Source organism: Haemaphysalis longicornis, unplaced genomic scaffold (genome assembly GCF_048455015.1).
Source record: "Haemaphysalis longicornis isolate Haplotype H1 unplaced genomic scaffold, Haemaphysalis longicornis Haplotype H1 scaffold_1, whole genome shotgun sequence".
NCBI lineage: Eukaryota > Metazoa > Arthropoda > Arachnida > Ixodida > Ixodidae > Haemaphysalis > Haemaphysalis longicornis.
Window position 1 is genome coordinate 125,747,649 of NW_027526203.1, and position 18,337 is coordinate 125,765,985.

At 45.3% G+C, this 18,337-nt stretch overlaps 1 pseudogene; it reads right to left on the minus strand.

The window, feature by feature from the left end:
• Positions 1 to 14,989: 14,989 nt before the first annotated feature.
• On the minus strand, positions 14,990 to 18,010 carry LOC144149285 (uncharacterized; annotated as a pseudogene).
• Between the last annotated feature and the right edge of the window lie 327 nt (positions 18,011 to 18,337).

The following is an 18,337-nucleotide window of genomic DNA, read 5'->3' on the forward strand; positions in this document are numbered from 1 at the left end:
CCCTCAAAAGCAGTTCTCTAGCTGTTCAGAAACGGCGGCAGTCGAGAAAAAAATGTTCGATTGTTTCAGGGACCTGGCACCACACACATAGTCTGTAGGTGAAAGTCCTTATCTGAACAGATAGAAATTAAGCCTTGGAATCCTGCAGCGCAGCTCGGTGACGGTCACCTCGCATTGCCGAGAACCACAAAAATGAACATTCCACCCGAACTTAAAATGTTGGCACTCTTCAAATGATAAAAGTGGGTCTGAACGAGTAGCGTCTAAATGCCACTATCGTCTTAATCTTGAAGATGCAAATAGAGCGAGATTGCGAATTCCGAATTGAATGGGAGCTGTGACAGCGAGATTAGCTAAATGGTCTGCTAGCTCGTTGCCCCTGATTTCCGTATGGCCAGGGACCCAAGACAAGCGTACCTCCTTGGCGTGCCTAGGAACAAAAAATAATAGTGTGCGGTACAATGGAGAGTCGGAAGAGGAAGTTAATGCCGATATAATAATAATAATAATAATAATAATAATAATAATAATAATCATCATCATCATCATCATCATCAGCCTATCTCCGCCCACTGCAGGGCAAAGGCCTCTGCCATTATTCTCCAATTACCCCGGTCCTGTGCTAACTGCGACCAATTTGTCCCCGCAAACTTCTTGATCTCATCTGCCCATCTAACTATCTGCGGCCCCATGCAACGCTTGCCTTTTCTATGGATCCAGGCGGTTACCCTTAATGACCACCGGTTATCTTGCCTTCGCATTACATGCCCTGTCCACGCCCATTTCTTCTTAATTTATGTCCTTAACATGTGTTGGTTCCCTGACTCACTCCGCTCTCATCTCGTCCTTATTTTTAAACCCACCATCTTCAGCTGCATTGCTCGCTGAGTCGTCCTCTATTTAAGTTGAACCCTCTTAGTGAGCCTCCAAGTTTCTGCCCCGTAGGTGAGTACGAGTAAGATGCAGCTGTCATACACTTTTTTCTTCAGGGACCATGGTAGGCTGCTATTTATTATCTGAGAATGTCTGCCGTATGCACTCCACCCCATTTTGACCCTTCTAATTATCTCTGCCTCATGGTTTGGATACGAGGTCACAACTTGGCCTAAGTAGATATATTCGCTTACCACTTCCACTGCCTCGCCCCGAATGCCAAACTGCTGTGCTGTCCCGAAGTTATTGATCATTACTTTGGTTTTCTGCATATTAATTTTCAGGCACACGGTTCTACTCTGTTCGTCAAGTGCGGAAAGCATGCTTTGCAATTCGTCCCTAGGTTACTTAGCAAGGCAACGTCATCAGCAAATCTGTGGTTACTGAGGTATTCCCCACTAACCCTAACTCCCACCTGTTCCCAATCCAACGTTCTAAATACTTCTTGTAAACATGCTGTGAATAAGATTGGAGAGATTGTGTCTCCTTGTCGGACGCCCTTTCTTACAAGTATTTTACTGCTCTCCTCATGGAGGAAGATGGTAGCTGTGGACCCAATGCCGATATTACTGTCATCTAATCGGATAATGTGATGATTTTTGAAACATGTTGCGGTACTTTGCTTAGAGTGAGAGCTATTGCTAAAAAATTGGCCATAAAAATGGGTGTGTAATCCGGGATTCGTAGCGAATAACCCCAATCTAGAGATTGTGAAAAAATACCAATTCCCTTCCCGCGTTCTACATTGGTTGTCTCGTCTTTCTTGTCTGTAGTGCGTGTCCTATGCACCATGTGCCAGTTTTCTTGGTCTTCATCTTCTTCCTTTGGCTGTTACAAACGGCTTTTATCTGTCGTCGCAGTTGCCTCTGGTCATCTACGCCATGCCCATTTGTTCCATTGCACTACCCACACATAAGAAAGTTGCATGAGCGAAAGCACCCACACTTTCAAAAAAAAGGGGAAACGATAAGTACGGATGTAGATACTAGAATGAAAAACACACACACACGGTCAGCGGAAGTCCTGGGAAGGAAGTCTAAACACGGGTGAGAAAGTACCCGCCAACGTTTTAACTCCTCTTGATGTATTGCCCTCTAAATGAGTACTCTTGCAGGAGTAAAGTCCATCTACGAACACCGTTGTTAATGTGTTTTGCGGTTGCAAATATTGGAGAGGCTGATGGTCCGTTTGGAGGGTGAACCTTTTTCTATATAGGTAGATGTAATACTTCCGAATGGCCCCGAGGAATCCCGCGCATTCCCGTTCATTCGTTGAATGGTTTCTTTTTTGGTGAAAGGGCTCGGCTGTCATACAGACGGGATGCCTCTTACCAGAGCTCTCTTGAAGTAGACCAGCGCCGAGGATTTTGTCAGACGGATGTGTCCGAAGCACAACCTCTCTCTTTATATCCGGTGCACGAAGTATGGGAGCTGATGGTAACATCCGTTGCAAGGTGCAGAATGCTTGTTCGGTTTCATCACTTCATTCAAATTATGTTTGTGTCGTTTTTCGTGTCATATCCGTTAGAGACTTTGCTATCTTTGCATAATTGGGGATAAATTCACCGTAATAACCCGTGAGTCCAAGAAAAGATCGAATCTCCTTCTTGGTTTGTGGTCGTTTTCAACCAATAATCTTTCCAAGGGACGTATCCATGGGTTGTATTTTCCAATCTCCAATCTTGTGTCCTAAGTAAGACACCATCGTCTGACCTTTCTGACTTTTTGTGTTTAGCGGTTAATTGGCCTCACGTATTCCCTGGACAACTGTTTGTAGCGTTCGGACGTGCTCAGTCCAAGGTTTTTCTCGAGACAAGGACGTCCACTAATAAGATGGTCAAATAACCTAATTTTCAAAAGTGATGCGTACTTGCTATAGCTTTGTCACTGTATACCGGAGAAATCAGGGAATGAAACAGTTAACAAAAAGGTGCAGTCAGTCTGCACGCGATTATGAAGTGAGACGTTCGAGAATACATGAAACCTTGTGGACATGCCGTTCAAGATACACTAGAATATGAAACCTTCTCCGCGCGGCGCAGTAGTTTAAGTCAGGTTAACTACACTTGATGCAGCAAGTACATTACAAGTAACTGAATATGAAAGCGTCAATTTGTGGCGAAGGTGTCGCGCAGCTAAGCCGAAGGAAGAGGGTCATTCCAGGCAACTGCAGGCATTTTCCTGATGGAAGCAAGAACGAGAACACCCGTGTGCCATGTCTTTGGCGACGGTTAAAGATCCTCAGGTGGTAGAAATAATGTGCAGCGCTTCACTGCAGCCGCCTACACACAAAATTAAAAACAAAAAAAAATAGATCGAGACTACACAACTGGAAACAAACTTTGGTCGGCTCGAGGGGTCATGGAATAAAGGATGAAAGATGTAACCATGAGGGACAGAATGAATACGAGGCTCCAGGATCAGGGAACAAACTCGAGTAGAAGATATCATAGTTCCAATAAGGAACAAGAAATGTACTTGGTCTGGCCATGTAGTCAGATGAAATGACAACCGGTGGACCACGAGGAGAACCCATTGACTACAACAGAATAGGGTCTAGAAGAAGGGGGGCGGGGGGGCAATAACACGATGTAAGGGTGAACTAAGAACATTCGGAAGCAAGCAAAGGACTCGCGAAGCGCAAGACAGGAGCGGGTGGAGGTGAATGGGAGGGGCCTTCGTTCTGCAGCGGACCTAAATCTGCTGGTGCTGCTGCTGATGTTGATGATGATGACAATACGAAATCCTCGGTAGTCTTGAAGGATTGGTTGCGCTAATGGTGGGCAGCGTTTTGGTGGCTTAAACAGTGAAAATATTGAGTGGCTAAGGCGTTGCGCTGCTGAGCACGAGGTCGCGGGTTCGATTCCCGGCCGCGGCGGCTGCTTTTCTGATGGAGGCGAAAAGCAAAAATGCCCGTGTGTACGAGATTTCGGCGCACGTTAAAGATCCCCAGGTGGTCAAAATTAATCCGGAGCCCTCCACTACGGCGTGCCTCATCGCCTGCGTTGCGTCGGCGCGTTAAACCCTACAATCAATCAATCAATTGATTATCGCATAAAGCTTATACAGATAACGCCCCGGTATTTTTCCTTTCCTACTGGCGAGCCCTAAATTTGTCATCATCAATGCGGAGGGCTGCGGAAACCCATGGTGGCGTTAGGACCAACGCTCACTCCGGGTATTTCTTTTTTGTTTCGTGCTTGGGAAGACGCATTTATCCATTGGCCTGACCTTAGGAATTTAACGTACAGTTTTTCTGTCTAGTCCACCGGCATTGGTCTCAGCGGACACCGGAAATATTGTAAATTTAACAAAAAATTAAATACCGGCAGAGCTTTATTGGAAGAACGGTCACCCCACTCTTTTACGTTTCGTGCGAGCCCCAGACTCCCTCAGGGTGGCTTAGCCGTAAAGGAGCAAATACTCACAGAGGTGCAAGGACAAACGCTTTCCCCGGGGGTTTTTCTACTCGTGCGAGTACAAAGCTGACACAATGGTTACAATATAGCGCTTAAAATAGTATCACTGTTACAAATGTCAAGCCAAATAAGGGCGCCAATACCGCAGTGGTACAATGGCGATTCCTTCCCTGGAATGGCTTTTTGCGCGCGAGTCCCAATACTGACAGAGGAACACGTACTCGCAGACTTATATTGGCCAACGCTTAACTCAGGGTTTTTCTGTCTCGTGCGAGTCCCAAAATTATCATACATAGTGGATGTATGCTACAGAACAACCCATACCTGATGAGGTACATCGCCCAACGTGTTCTTCAGAATTTCCTCTTACTTGCGAGTCCCAAAACCACCCCCCTTGCCACCATAGCAACTACGGTAGTGTTATTATAAAAAAGAACCGCCTTTGCCCCTTAGATTAGCCCCACACGTTTTACGGAAATAAATTACCTGGCCTGTTTTAAACAACCCAGTAGAATGCATGGATATAAAATCTAGGCGACCGGTAAAGAGCTGAAAGCAAAAGCTATGCTGGGAAGCAGAATCCGTGACACCGTCACAAAGTTATCAGATCTTCCCCTTTAACGTCTGGTCCACTTGAACCTTAAATATACCCAGCTGTTGCTCTTTACTGCTTACCACTGAATCATGCGATAAAGGAGCGTGGTTCTGGAATACCCTAATGTATTTTAAAAATTACGCTAGTAGATGAAAATATGGGACATCGCAGTAGCGGGCTGTCTTTGGGGCCACACGGCTGTTTTCACCAGGGGCTTCATGCTGCTGTATGCGTTTTCTATATGAAGACTAACGCATTATGTCTCAGTGGAAGGTAGCCTGAGTGACCCCGGGGTCGATACGAATAGTACAGAAATTCCAGTAAGGCCATACGCGAACCAATGTATGTCAGCGGAGCATAACAGATGAATAATTCTTACGAAAGTCCTTCATTATCAGTTAGTGATTGATACCAATTATTAGTACGCTGGTGCAAAGTGAGATTAACATTGGTTAAGATATTTTAATGTGAACGCAGATCATTTAAGCTAAAGTAGGGTGAGATAAGATTACTTATGCGAATTCAGATAGATTAAGGTGCATTACGACGGATTAAGGACGTGGAAATAGCCAGGCTGTTGTGTCGGCAGAACGGGAATGTAGAAGGTACCAGTCATATAGGGTTCGCTTAAACGCACGTAGTTAAACTTAAGTGTACATAGAAACTCTTTTTTATCGACGGACAATAGTTGCAAGATCTGTGCCTTGTAAATTAGAAAAAAATAGTATTTCGTCCAAGGTAGTAGCGGTAGTAGGGGTAGATGGGGAGGAGAGCGCAATGGGAAGGAAATAAAGAAGGACAGCGAGAAAAATTGTTCCTGCGTGGCGTGCGAACTAAACTTTTAAAGAAGGGCGATGACCCCGCGCCGGCGCCGGTGCCCGCGGAGGCCGCAGACGCGGCCGCGGAGACGCCAGCGCCTTCTCTCGCCCCCGCCGCGGATCCTCCCGCGGCGAAGTGCGAGGAGGTGGCGCCGCTCGTCGGCACCTCAGCAAAGAAAGAACTGAAACTAAAGCGTGGCAAACTGTTCGCATGGCGACGCAGTGAAACATCCCCCTCGCGAGGGGCACGATGAAATGCGGAGCATTTCCGGGGGCGCACGACGTTAAGTAGTTTGCGTTACGTTAATGTTGTTGCACTTGTGGCAACTGCTGACGAGAGAGCGCTCGTCAGCAGTAATTTGAATGAGTCAACGATATAAGGCGCGTTCGTAGCTTCCCATTCTGTGTCGGCTTTGTGGCGCAGTGGGGAGAGCACCATGTACATTGCGTTCCGCCCGCAGGGTCGAGGGATCGAAACCTGGCGCCGGATAGTATTTTCTTTTATATAGTGTAGGGGGAGGGGTACGGACAACGGCGGTGCGGACTACGACGGGACAACGCGGGTGACATCGTGAGTTACTGAAATGCTCTGCATTTAAAACGTTCAGATTGAGGTCCATGTGACCATACGTGCACTCGAGGGTGGCGGAGCACCGTAATTTCCGTTACAGTGTCAACTAATTCGTGCGTCAGACAATGTTTATTTTATTGAGCGTACAGCAGGATACGCTATACTGGTATATGGGTGATTTTCAGGCCGAAGGATAATTGAAAGCAGTGGGCTCATGAGCGGCGATCAACGAAACAAACCCGTAAGAAACACGGTAGAATGTAAGTACAGGCTACCGAGGCGACATATTCAGCTGTCTTTCTTGCAGCGGTGCATGGACAGCACAGAATGCATAACACATCCATCATCCTGCACCTGTTTTGCGAAGGAACGCTTGCAAAATGCCCATTTTGTACCGAAAAAGCTAGGTCTGTTTTGCCTAGAAAAAGCTGCCCATATCAAGCCGGGCAGGAGGAAGGGATGATTGTAGCACTTATTGCGGCGGCGTTGTCACCGCGCGTTTGCGAGAAATTATAAGCCCGCAAGTGGTGTCGTCAGGGGAAAAGGGCAAGAGACGGGCTAGCAGGCCTGGGTTTAAAAAAAGCTGCCTTTCCGAGGAGCGGCATTGTGAAGTGGAATAGCGTCATTCCATCCGTGCTGCTCCAAGAGACGAGAAGCGCGCAGCAGAAATCAGTGCGAAAGGGCTAGCGGCAGGATAGGCAGATTGAGTAGCTACGAACAATTCGCCTGTGAGCTAGACGGAGGGGTGCGTCTTTAGAATCTGTAGCAGTGTCATTCCAGAAACGATACTCAGAAAATGAGAAGGAAGTTAACGTGGAGTAATCATGGCTTAAAAGATAGCGGCGTGCTGAAACGAGCGCAAGATGACTCTGAAATTTCCAAACAGTGCCATCCCCGGGGGAGTAACCCCACGGGCACGATGCACGTACTGTCGGGAGCAAAAGTTTGAATTCCACGCAACCAGCTTCCAAAACGCAGCGCATTATCTTGAAATGATTGCGGGCCTCCTTAACTCTGACACTGGGTAACTGTACGTACTACCTGTACAGCTTTTTGCTTTTTGGTTGAGCCGAAGCGCGCTTAGTCCGCAAGAACACCGAATGCTGGACCGCGTGGAATCCAGAGTTTTTCTGCAGACTGTACATCGCATAAATTATTTGATATACAGGCGTTCGTATACGCATATTTCGACTAGCTCCTTACATATTTCTCCACCCTGATACTCCCTCCTGTGATTCCGTTCAAATGTTTCTCTACACTCTAGCTTCACGCACACACTGTATCTCTCAACCCTATTCCAAGAAAAAAAGGCTAGAAAAACCATGAGAATGGTATAGTACTGCGTAAGCACTCCAGGCCGCTTTTTACCAATTTTACATTTCCTTGGTGGCACTTAACACCCACGAGAACCAAGAACGCGGATTTTCTGTTTTCTTTTTGCTTGTTTTAGCTAATAACGTGACGGTGCTGAATTAGAACTTTGTGATTCATTTATTATATTTTCGATATTTTTATTTCTTATATGCTTCATGTTTTCTTCTTTAGGTATTCGCGCACGGGCGCTTGCTTAGATCCACATGTATGGTTTCATTATTTCATTTGAAGTTTCTGTATTTTTATATTTTTGGTTTCTGTCTTAAGGGCGGGAGGGCGCTAGATTAGGTAGACATTTTAGACTGCGTTACTTCTTTTCAGTATGTATTTTTATACATATTGTTTCCTCCGACGGACTATGAACGCGAGATTTCGCTACCAATAGACAAATGAGGCGATTTGTTTTTCTTTCGTTTTTTGTGTTTTTCTTTAAATTACCGACATGTACACTGTTAAAGAAATAGAATTACTTATATTTTCTATTGCGTGCACTGTGCAGATATGACAAATTACAGTGTTGTCATTCCAGTAGTTAGAAAGAATGCACATTCATAAAGCTGAGGCCTTTGCCAAAGGTCACACCTTGTTAAAAAAGCCACCGTCCCTATGAATCGAGGACCTTCGTGACACGTGCGCGACTAGTTTCGTTCTTCCTCCTTCCAAACAATATTGGGGTACACAAATTTGAATACCCGTCATTGCCATTTTTTTTTCCTGACGGTTCCAGTATAAAGTAGGTATCTGAGTGGGCAAGAAGAAATGAATTTCCACTTGTCAGAAAATTACCATGAAAATTACGTTTCAGCGTTAAATGCAAGCGAAAAAAAAATTGGTCCGTCCGAGATTTGGTAAGCCAGCATTGTAAGCTAAAGCACCGAGTCAGCAGGACTTGTGATTCATTCAGATTCGTCTCAAGCACTGGCTACAAGAGGCATTGAATCGGATACATGGGGAATGGTTCGGTGGGAATAAATAAGAAGTACAATGGTTTTAGGTACACTTAGTAATTTCTGACAATTTCTGATGAACTCGGAAATATTCGGAGCCAAAGGTGGACTACGGCATCGCAACAGACGACAGCTGGAGGGACATAAGGGAAGCCTTCGTTCTGCAGTCGGTACAAGCACACTGAAGATTCCGATAATATTACTTCGGAAGTAGGCAGAAAGCAGCGATATACTAGGTCGAGTAACGAGCGCATGCAGCTCGAGCCATACATCAGACAGCTAAAGCACTGCTCTCTTTGTTGTAAGCACAAGTTCTTAACCAGACCGAATATGTTTGGATGGCTTCTGGTAGAGCTCCAACGGGTTTTTAGGACTGGGGACATTGCCCGCTTCCCGTCAGATAGTAATTATTAGTTGTTATTTTTTTATTCAGCGATCAAACAACAATCAATCAATCAATCGAACAGCTTTTTTTCCTTTGAAAAGGAGGAGTACGGGGCTAAAAGCTCGAGCAGCTTGACGAGGTCCCGACCCCATTACAAGTTAGCAAACAGCAGCATGATGATCAGACAGGAACAATGAATGCAAATAAATTGACAAGTGTTACATAACATCGAGTAATAACAAACTTTTGTGACATAACGCAAAAATAGTACAGAAACGTTCATAGGCATAGTAATCTAAAAAAAAGGGAATAAAGTTCAAGGCATGTACCATTCCCGAGATGAAATGAGCTGGGCGAAGCGTTTGATGTGATAGTTTGGGTTATATGACGGATCAAAATTTTCATGGTATAATAAACTTAGCAAGGAAGGTAGTTTGTAAGGCAGAGATTGTTCATCATAAGATGTTCTAGGTGTGGGTACAGCATACAGCAAACATTTCTTTGTGCCTTGTTATGCGAATACTGGTGTTGCCTTTAGGCTTTGCGAGTTTTATTATGGTATCGGTACCATACTTAACAAAAGCTTTGTAGCACAACATTAACCGATAATCATACAAACAAAACACAGGAAGAATTTCGTACAGTGGAAACAGGTGTTTTGTTGAAGAGGTACTTTGAAGAACTTTCTTGCTTGACAGCCAGTTATTCTAGACGTCAGCCAAGTCTCCTTAGGCTCTGGCAGCGTCTTCGGCCAGCTGAACTGCCCCGACTTCATCCGCTGGATCGGAGCAATATGACGTATGGATCTTTTCTGCAGTAAATACAGCTTGCGGAAATTTGTGACACCAGTAGTATACCACACTATGCTGCAGTACTGAAATAGCGATGATACGAATGCATTGTAAATCATGATTTCTAGCTTTATAGGGAGAATGCGTCGCATACGTGCAAGGACACCAATTGCGGATAACAACTTTGAATGGAGGTTATTAACATGTTCATTCTATGCAAGGTGCTTCGAGAAATGTACGCCAAGAGTACTAACGGAATCCGCCATCTCTAACTGCTGAGAGGACAGAAATAAATTCAGTTTTTTCACGGCTGTTCCTTTAGTCGTGTACAAGATAACTTGTGTTTTCGAAGGGTTAATTTTTAAAGAATTTACCGAGGCCCAAGCACCTATGTTAGCGTTTTGTTGGCCTTTACTTCTATCTCTGTTTTCGAATTTCCTGTAATAAAATTGTTGCATCATCAGCCTATCAAACAAATGCGGCGTGGTCTGTGCAATGTACAATGTCATTCATGTAAATTAAAAACGAAATTGGCCCTAGAATGCTCCCTTGTGGCACACCTTGAAAAACCGGCGTCCTTGAAGATGTTACATTGTTGTTATATACGAATTGTGTTCTGTTTGAAAGATATGATTATATAAAGATATGATTGAAAGATATGATTATGTATGATTATATAAAGAACCTCGGTCGGAAGTTCACATGGGCGACACATACTTTGGTTTTCGGCAAGAGAACGATCCATACGATAGTTGTATGGAATCGCAGCTTAAAGATAGGCCTTCTTCTGCCAAACCAAGTGATTTACGAGTGTACAATTGGGTTTCACTAAAAGGTCTAACCAGGCTACTTTGTGGGTTAAGACAACGTTGAGGTTCTAGTATGGATCAAACTGCGATAAGTTGGTCGTACACATGTGGAAGACACATTTTCGATGACCTACGTGACAGTTCCAGGATCAAAATTTTAAATGTATGCCCCGACGAGCCATACATACATACATACATACATACATACATACATACATACATACATACATACATACATACATACATACATACATACATACATACATACATACATACATACATACATATTCCAATATATTTCTGGTATTTTTAACACAGTTGTAAGGGTAAAACCGCCGACACACCGTTATCGGCAAGAAGCGGATGTGTGCTAAGATTACTTTTGGTACATTGTTAACTAATATAAAAAAACTATTTAGGCGCCGGCGTAATGGTCTCTCCAGAATAGAATTACTGCAGTTGGCACTGATAGACACCCTCCGGCCGCAGGGAATTATCATCTGCTAAATAAACCTTTTATAAATGTAAGAACTAAGATTCACGGGTCAAGGTGAAGTAACCTTACCATAAGATGTTTGTGCTGTACGAAATTAAAAGCTTTGTAAAAATGCCGAAACATTCAGACTGTTGTAAACAACAATTGAAGCAGAAGAGGGACAGTTGGAGCCTTACAAAGTGGCTAAAAGGTTCGAAGGTGTTAATTGGTTAACAAGCATTGTAAACGGAGCAATGTTTCTCTTTCGCTGTTCTCGTCAAGGTTGCGCATGAAATTTTGAATAGGAACTCAAGTTGCTAGCGAAAGAAAGGCTATATTGTCCAAATGCGTTGCAAATATGCGTTGCGAATAGAATGAATATATTTTCTCCGAGATGTTCACTTGGCACTCCAGCAGTCGGCCTTAAAAGCCTGCGTAATACCCGGGCTTTCTTTGCCGTTGTCTGGCAGGAAACTGCTGTAATGAGTACAGACAGAGTCGCTCACCACGTATTTGATTTTTGCGGAGGCTGTCATTGACAAGGAAATGGCCGCCTCTTCGCCCACTACCGGTTCGCTCGTGCGGACCGACCCGGAGTTTCTGGAGTTACCCTGCCGATTGGCTACCACCAGGGCCATGGCATCGCTACCCGGGTAATCGGCCGCGTCCGCGTAAACCACGTCCTCAAAATGTCTGGATAGTTTGTGCCGAAATAAGGATTCATAAGTATGACGAAAATTGTAAGTATCGATAATTAGATCAAAAGTATTTTAGAAGGGAGAGCGAGAGAAAAAAACTTTCTTGCTTGACAGCCAGTTATTCTAGACGTCAGGCAAGACTCCTTGGGCTCTGGCAGCGTCTTCGGCCAGCTGAACTGCCCCGACTTCGTCCGCTGGATCGGAGCTGAGCAATACGGTCTCCCATTGCTCATCACTTGCAATTTGGCGACCTAACCTTATCGCCTGTGGACGGGCCAACATCATGTGTGCTTGGTCTGCACTGTCCTTACACCGGTGGCCATTTTCAGAATATTGCCCATGGTAGCAGTGACTGTTCGCTGCCGGGTTGAGGTACGAGTTCGTTTGCAGAAGTCGCGAAGCCACGTATTGAAATTTACTGAGGGTACAATGAGCTGGGGGGAAGCGGGTCCGCTCGAACCTGTGGTGATGAGTGATGTCTCAAAAGGACACCAGCCGATCCCTACCCGAATGAGCGCTGTGATCATCACCAGCTCGGATTGAGCATCCTAGAGCGGTGTCATGCGCGTATTCATTCCCAACCTTGCGGGAGTGTGCAAGTGCCATATTATATCAACCTTGCCGGACCCCTGAATATTGTGAAGTCCAGTCCCCGAAATTGCGGACACCTCTGAGGTGTTGCGCCCCCTTGGGTAATTTATAATAGCAGGCGGCGTCGCTCACCACGTATTTAATTTTTCCGGAGGCCGTCATCGCCAATGAAATGGCCGCCTCTCCACCCACCACCGCTTCGCTCGTGCGGACCGACCCGGAGCTTATGAAATTACCCTGCCGATTGACTACCATCAGGGCCATGGCATCGCGACCGGAGTAATGAGCCGCGTCCGCGCAAACCACGCCCTCAAAATTACCGGATAGTTTGTGCAGGGCTTATAAAGAAATCAATTGTTGGGCACATATTTATTAAACAACTTCCCCAACGATATGCCAGCAGCCGTTACAAGTCACAGGAATTTAATCTGCAGTCCTTGAAAACTCCGGGCCTCACTGCCAAGCATTCACTCATTCCTTGTTCGCCGCATATCAGCACCGTACATCCGCTTAATCAATAGACATGGTCGCGTACCCTCTAGTCGCCTCCATAGCGTGTATATGACATGGCACGACCATCCATTCAGGTGCTATTTTGATCGAGGAGTATGGTAGAATGAGGGTGAACTGGAGTCTTTTTGTTAATATAGATAAACGGTTATCGGCAAACCTGCCCAGTCGAAAAAGACGACAAGAAAAGTTTCTGTAGTTCGTCGTATTTTCGCGTGTCATACTGCCATCTTGCCGTATCGTTGTAGTGTCGTGATTCTGGGGTTTTGTCGTGTGTCGTATTGCTGTCGTGATTCTGATGTTCGGTCGTGCCGAATTCCTGTCTTATCGTGATCCTGGTGTTGCATCAGCAGTTGCATATGAATTGAATGTTATGGCCCATTGTGAAGAGTAGTGTAAATGGCAGTTCTATTGCGACTACAGGAATATTTGTCCTTGAGAACTTTGACTTTGTAGTTACGAAAGATATGTCTACTGTCAGAACAGATGGCTTTGTCGTAACAACGGGACATCTGTTATCCCAACAAATTTTTTTGCCGTACGACAGGAATTCTTGTCAGGTGTTTGTGGTATTCCTGTTGTGATTTTAGGCTGGGTGAAATCTTACCGCTGTAACTGAAATGCCTTGCTGGAAATGTGCAGCCAAATAGAGCTAGTTCCTAACTGCTGCCACAAGATGGACAACGGGCAAAACCTCGTTTCAGAGACGGCGGGGCAGTGTTGTGAAGCAGAAAATTACCCGAACTATATATATCCGCTACTCTAGAAATCTCTGAAATCGCTACGCGAGCTTACAAATCCAAGTTCTTCATCAAGAATTTATTACAACGTGCACAATCCGAAAAAAACGGGGTTTTGCTGAGAATGGGTTCAACTTAGCTGTGAAACTTGTCGCTCAACTGTACCAAGGCATATCAAATCTATGCTCAACATGTGGTGAATGCGGCCAGCTGCGATTCCACTGATATTCCTTACGAACAATGCGAAGTAATCTGAGCTAGATAGACATCAACACATGCCTCATGGAGACACCACAGCGATCAGACGAATGTAGTTCTCTCATTTTTCCCATAAGCCTGAATTGGTCGATGTGGTTTTGGTACCGTATCTACGTCACTGTGGCATCAAAGGTGCCCTCAGCCAAGTTCACGAATCACTAGCGTCGAAAGGTGTCTCTTTCTGTGGAAATCACCAAAGTGCCAGGAGTACCACTGTCGAATCGCTTACTTCCTTCAGCATTATCGAGTAACTCGAGAAATGCAGCTATTATGACGTGTTCGCTCATTGATGAGGCCACTGCTACAAAAGTACGTAATATCGCACGTAAATGGGCATCGGTGCAGCTGTTACGCAACCACGTACAGTGCGCAACACAGTTGTCTATAACAGAGAGTTGAACTTAACTACTAGTACTAGCTGCATCTGAAAATCTCCGAAAACGTTTTCACACAAAGGTTGGAGACAAAACGGGTGGGCTTAGACTTCAGAACGACGCAGTAGGTTTCTTGAAATCATGCTCGGGTGAGGCATGATAAGGCTGAAATTACGAAAGCTGTGTCCTAGACACCTACGTTGCCCTCTCCACCTGCTCCTCTTCTGACAACGAGGTTGTCTGCCGCACGGTATGTCGTCATAGATCACGGAGTTCTCGCGTCTTCGCTGCGTCTTGGCTCCGCACAGCTCCGGCTCCAATGTGTAGCGGCGGCATTAGCGCCCGTTGACGCCCTTTGCAATCTTTGTTCTGCAGATGGAGGAGGCCTATCTCTCGCCCAGTCGCTGCAAACAATTAGAGAGAAGTTTGCTTGCACCGATGGCTTGCAGTTCATTTTGTTTCATCTACAGAATGGCAAACTTTACCACAGCTAACACTCGAAATTCTCCTGTTGATCCTAGTGATAACGGGTGCCTTCGCACGTCATCGCACGTCTTGTGCGCAGGTATGCTCTTTTTGTATCACCAATACATACCGTCCTACAAGCCCTGACCCCTAAGCCGTAGTAGCAAGCGTACAATGTAAAACGTAATACGATCCGGCTGTAATAATGTCACTTTATCCGGCAAGGCAAACAAAAGTCTACGCGTACGGCTGTCCGAATGTATCACCAGTAACAGCGACATCTGCAAGGCACGGCGGACAAAAAGTCGCACTTTAAGAATCAATGTAATATTATCGTACGTCATATCAGTTTAATAACTTCAGAGTTATCGCCCGTAACTTTTTTCTAGCGTTCATCCTGTCTCAGATATCAAATGAGGTTTATCAGCAAACTTGACGTGCGAATAACACATTTGGGTACGGTTCTGCTGAGGCTCAGGTCTTCAACCAAGTGAGTGGACCGGGATCAATCAAGTTAACTTGTTTGATATAATTCAAGAACCTTAAAACTATTCTTAAGCTTTCATAACTGTCAGTTCAATACCAAGAAAGTAACCTCTCGAAGTGTAATCATCTTTTGCGATGTGATAAGTGCGCTCCGCATAGCTATTTTGCTTAACAATGACACCAACCTGTAACAACGTTGGCGGATACATGTTCAAAACAAAGCGAACATTGTAAAGAGCTAGCAAAGAAAGTTTTCAAACTTTCGTGAACACCGAAGTATGGTGCCATGAAACTGCCCTAAAGATTAGTTTTCAGAGTCGACTCGCCGTACAGCGAAGGATTTTATCCCCTGCGGTATACCGCCCGACTGCGCGTGCTCTTCAATGTAGCAACAAAAGCGACATTCAGTGAACCAAAACCAGCTCTGTTTGCCCACGGGTTCATTAACGGAGTGCTCAGGGTACAGAACACAGTTCCAAATACATTTGTGCCAACTGAGACAGTTTGCGCCCTCCACGCTTTGTTGAAAATGCCCGAGGGCGTTATTGATTACGTCTGTGGAATCCTATTGTTTGCATTCTCTAACTGAACGTTAACTCTGGTGTGCATAGAGAGAAAAAGCATTAAATCATCAGGCAGTGTGTTTACTTTAAAATAATCATTGAAGGCCAGTACGATACCCAAACACATCTAGGCAAGATATTGAATATTAGTTTCCACTTCACCCATCACCCAGAACATCTTTAGAAGCGCAAGAGTGTATTTACGCGAAATAAGGCTTTGCTTAGAAATTCGATTGTACGATTTTCTGAGGTTGAATGCTTTTTGTTCATGTTTTACACCTGAAGTGTAAAATGTTGCAGCGAATTGGTCATTTCTCTAGAGTTAGTACCTCATATAGTTTAAGACATTCAAGAAATCAGCAAAAAAAAATTCTTTTTTCATGGTACACTTGGTTTGATTGCAGAAAATGCAGTCTGGAGTTCATCGGCCCAGAAGCTTTCACTATGTTCGCCACGCAGTTGGGCAACCGGTGCCAAAACGGCGACCACTTCTCACTTTAGCAGAGGTTTCGCCCCCTGAGGAAATCGTGTAAGTTAAACTTAAAAAATGGCTTAGGTTTAACACTTCTAAACTTATAGTTGTCACAAGCGAAAGTGAAGACTAGGCAGTCTGTGTTTTGTTGTTTTGTGAATGTGCCTTTGGTAAAGATTCCGCGGCCTGCCGTCTAACTGCATATACGGGATGATTGCATTCATCCTTTTGCTTGCACGCATGGGCAGCCCAGCCGGCGTGTAATCGATGGCGAGAGTGAGGAACCATGCGTCGGCAAAGTAGCGCTTTCTTTTGCATGGACCCTGTGTTTCGTCACTTTCATTTCTGTAAACAAAAACTTTGCATCTTGTTTTTTTTGTTGCGATAAGTAGCTAGTGACCTACTTATAACCTGTAGAAACCTCATTTGCTTCAGCGTGCGACGGTTGTTTAATTAGAGACATTTTAAATGCGGCCAGTCGCAGTTTCGGTTTCAGCGAGTGCCGCGAAACGATGGATTTTGTGGATTTTGTGTGCACAAAGCTGACCACGTGACCGTCGGAGGGATATCACAGAGCAGAGCCGCCGTAGCACTGTCGAATTCGCATCGACGGCAGTTTCTGCGAATGCCCCCACGTACTGATCTCGTGAGGCGCTTAATTAAATAATTTTGCAATCTATCGATCATAACATCCGTCAACTTCCCTTTACCTCCGATGCCACGAGTTGTCTTTTTTAGTTTGCTCAGTCGGCATCCGACACACTCTTGCACGTGCCCAATGCACTCAAGTTTGCGCACAGAGCCAGTTCCGTACATATCTTTGACAGCCGCATGGCTTTTCGAGTCGCCGTCTCCATAAAAGTCAATGTACTTCAAGTCACGTGTAGTTTCGGACCGCTCAAACATACGGTACAGTCCTACCGCCTCCATGCTACCAGCACTGCCTGTGTGGTTGGCTTGGCAGTCAGTGTGGTTCGCCTTCCATTCTTCGAACTCGGTGCTTGTGGAACACTTCTTCATATTTTCACATGCCCTGCACTTTGTTGACATTGCTTCCACGTCAATCACCTTTCCTGTGTCCACTGATATAATAGAGACACCACCATTCAAAGAGGAGTGTCTATGCTTTTCCCAAGTGCCGTCACCCGATACGCCACACTCGTTACTGCCGACAACCTGGCGCACTTCTGCAGCGGCATCCATCATTGACTTTGACGCGACAATTTTCGCGGCCTCACAGGGCTTGGAAGAAACCTTGTCATAGGCCGAATGACAAAGTGGCAGTGGCATATTCATAACCTTCGAAAACGCCACAGCACCAGTACGTCCTTTCCCCAGCTGGCGCATAGCGTATACAAGCCGAACGTTGTTTTCCGCTGCACTTCCTGCTTTTTTTGATGAGGAAAACAAATGTTCGTAGACACATGCGCTACATACCACGGCTTATGCAAAACATACTCCTTGGCGTGAACGCTCCTCAAGCTTCAGTGAAATATTTTTGCATTCCGGGCACGCCAGCGACGCCAAAACTGAAGAAAGAATTTCGACATCTATAATCCTGCTCCCCTGTAGCACAACACCGTCCGGTGGCACTGCACAGTCTTCCTCCAACTGGCCCAGCTTCACTTCGCTTGCCGAAACAGCCACGTTCACGTCACACTTTGTCGAGTCGTCCGTCGTGTACCGATTGCCACAGAACTTGCGTTTCGGCCTTTGTTTCACTCGGAACTTAGCCATAACTTGCTATATGCGGTGAGACAACAAGCTAGGACACTGAAGTGACGAAACAATAGCTTTAAAATTTTGTAGAATTCAAATCTGGCGCCCTTTGAAGAGCGCCTCATAGTCTCTACAATGGCAGAAAGAGGGCGCCAGGAGTCCGCTAGAAGTAGGAGTTCCTGTATAAACATCCCCCTCACCAGGGGCACGATCAAATGCAGAGCATTTCCGGGGGCGCACGACGTTAAGTAGTTTGCGTTACGTTAATGTTGTTGCACTTGTGGCAACTGCTGACGAGAGAGCGCTCGTCAGCAGTAATTTGAATGAGTCAACGATATAAGGCGC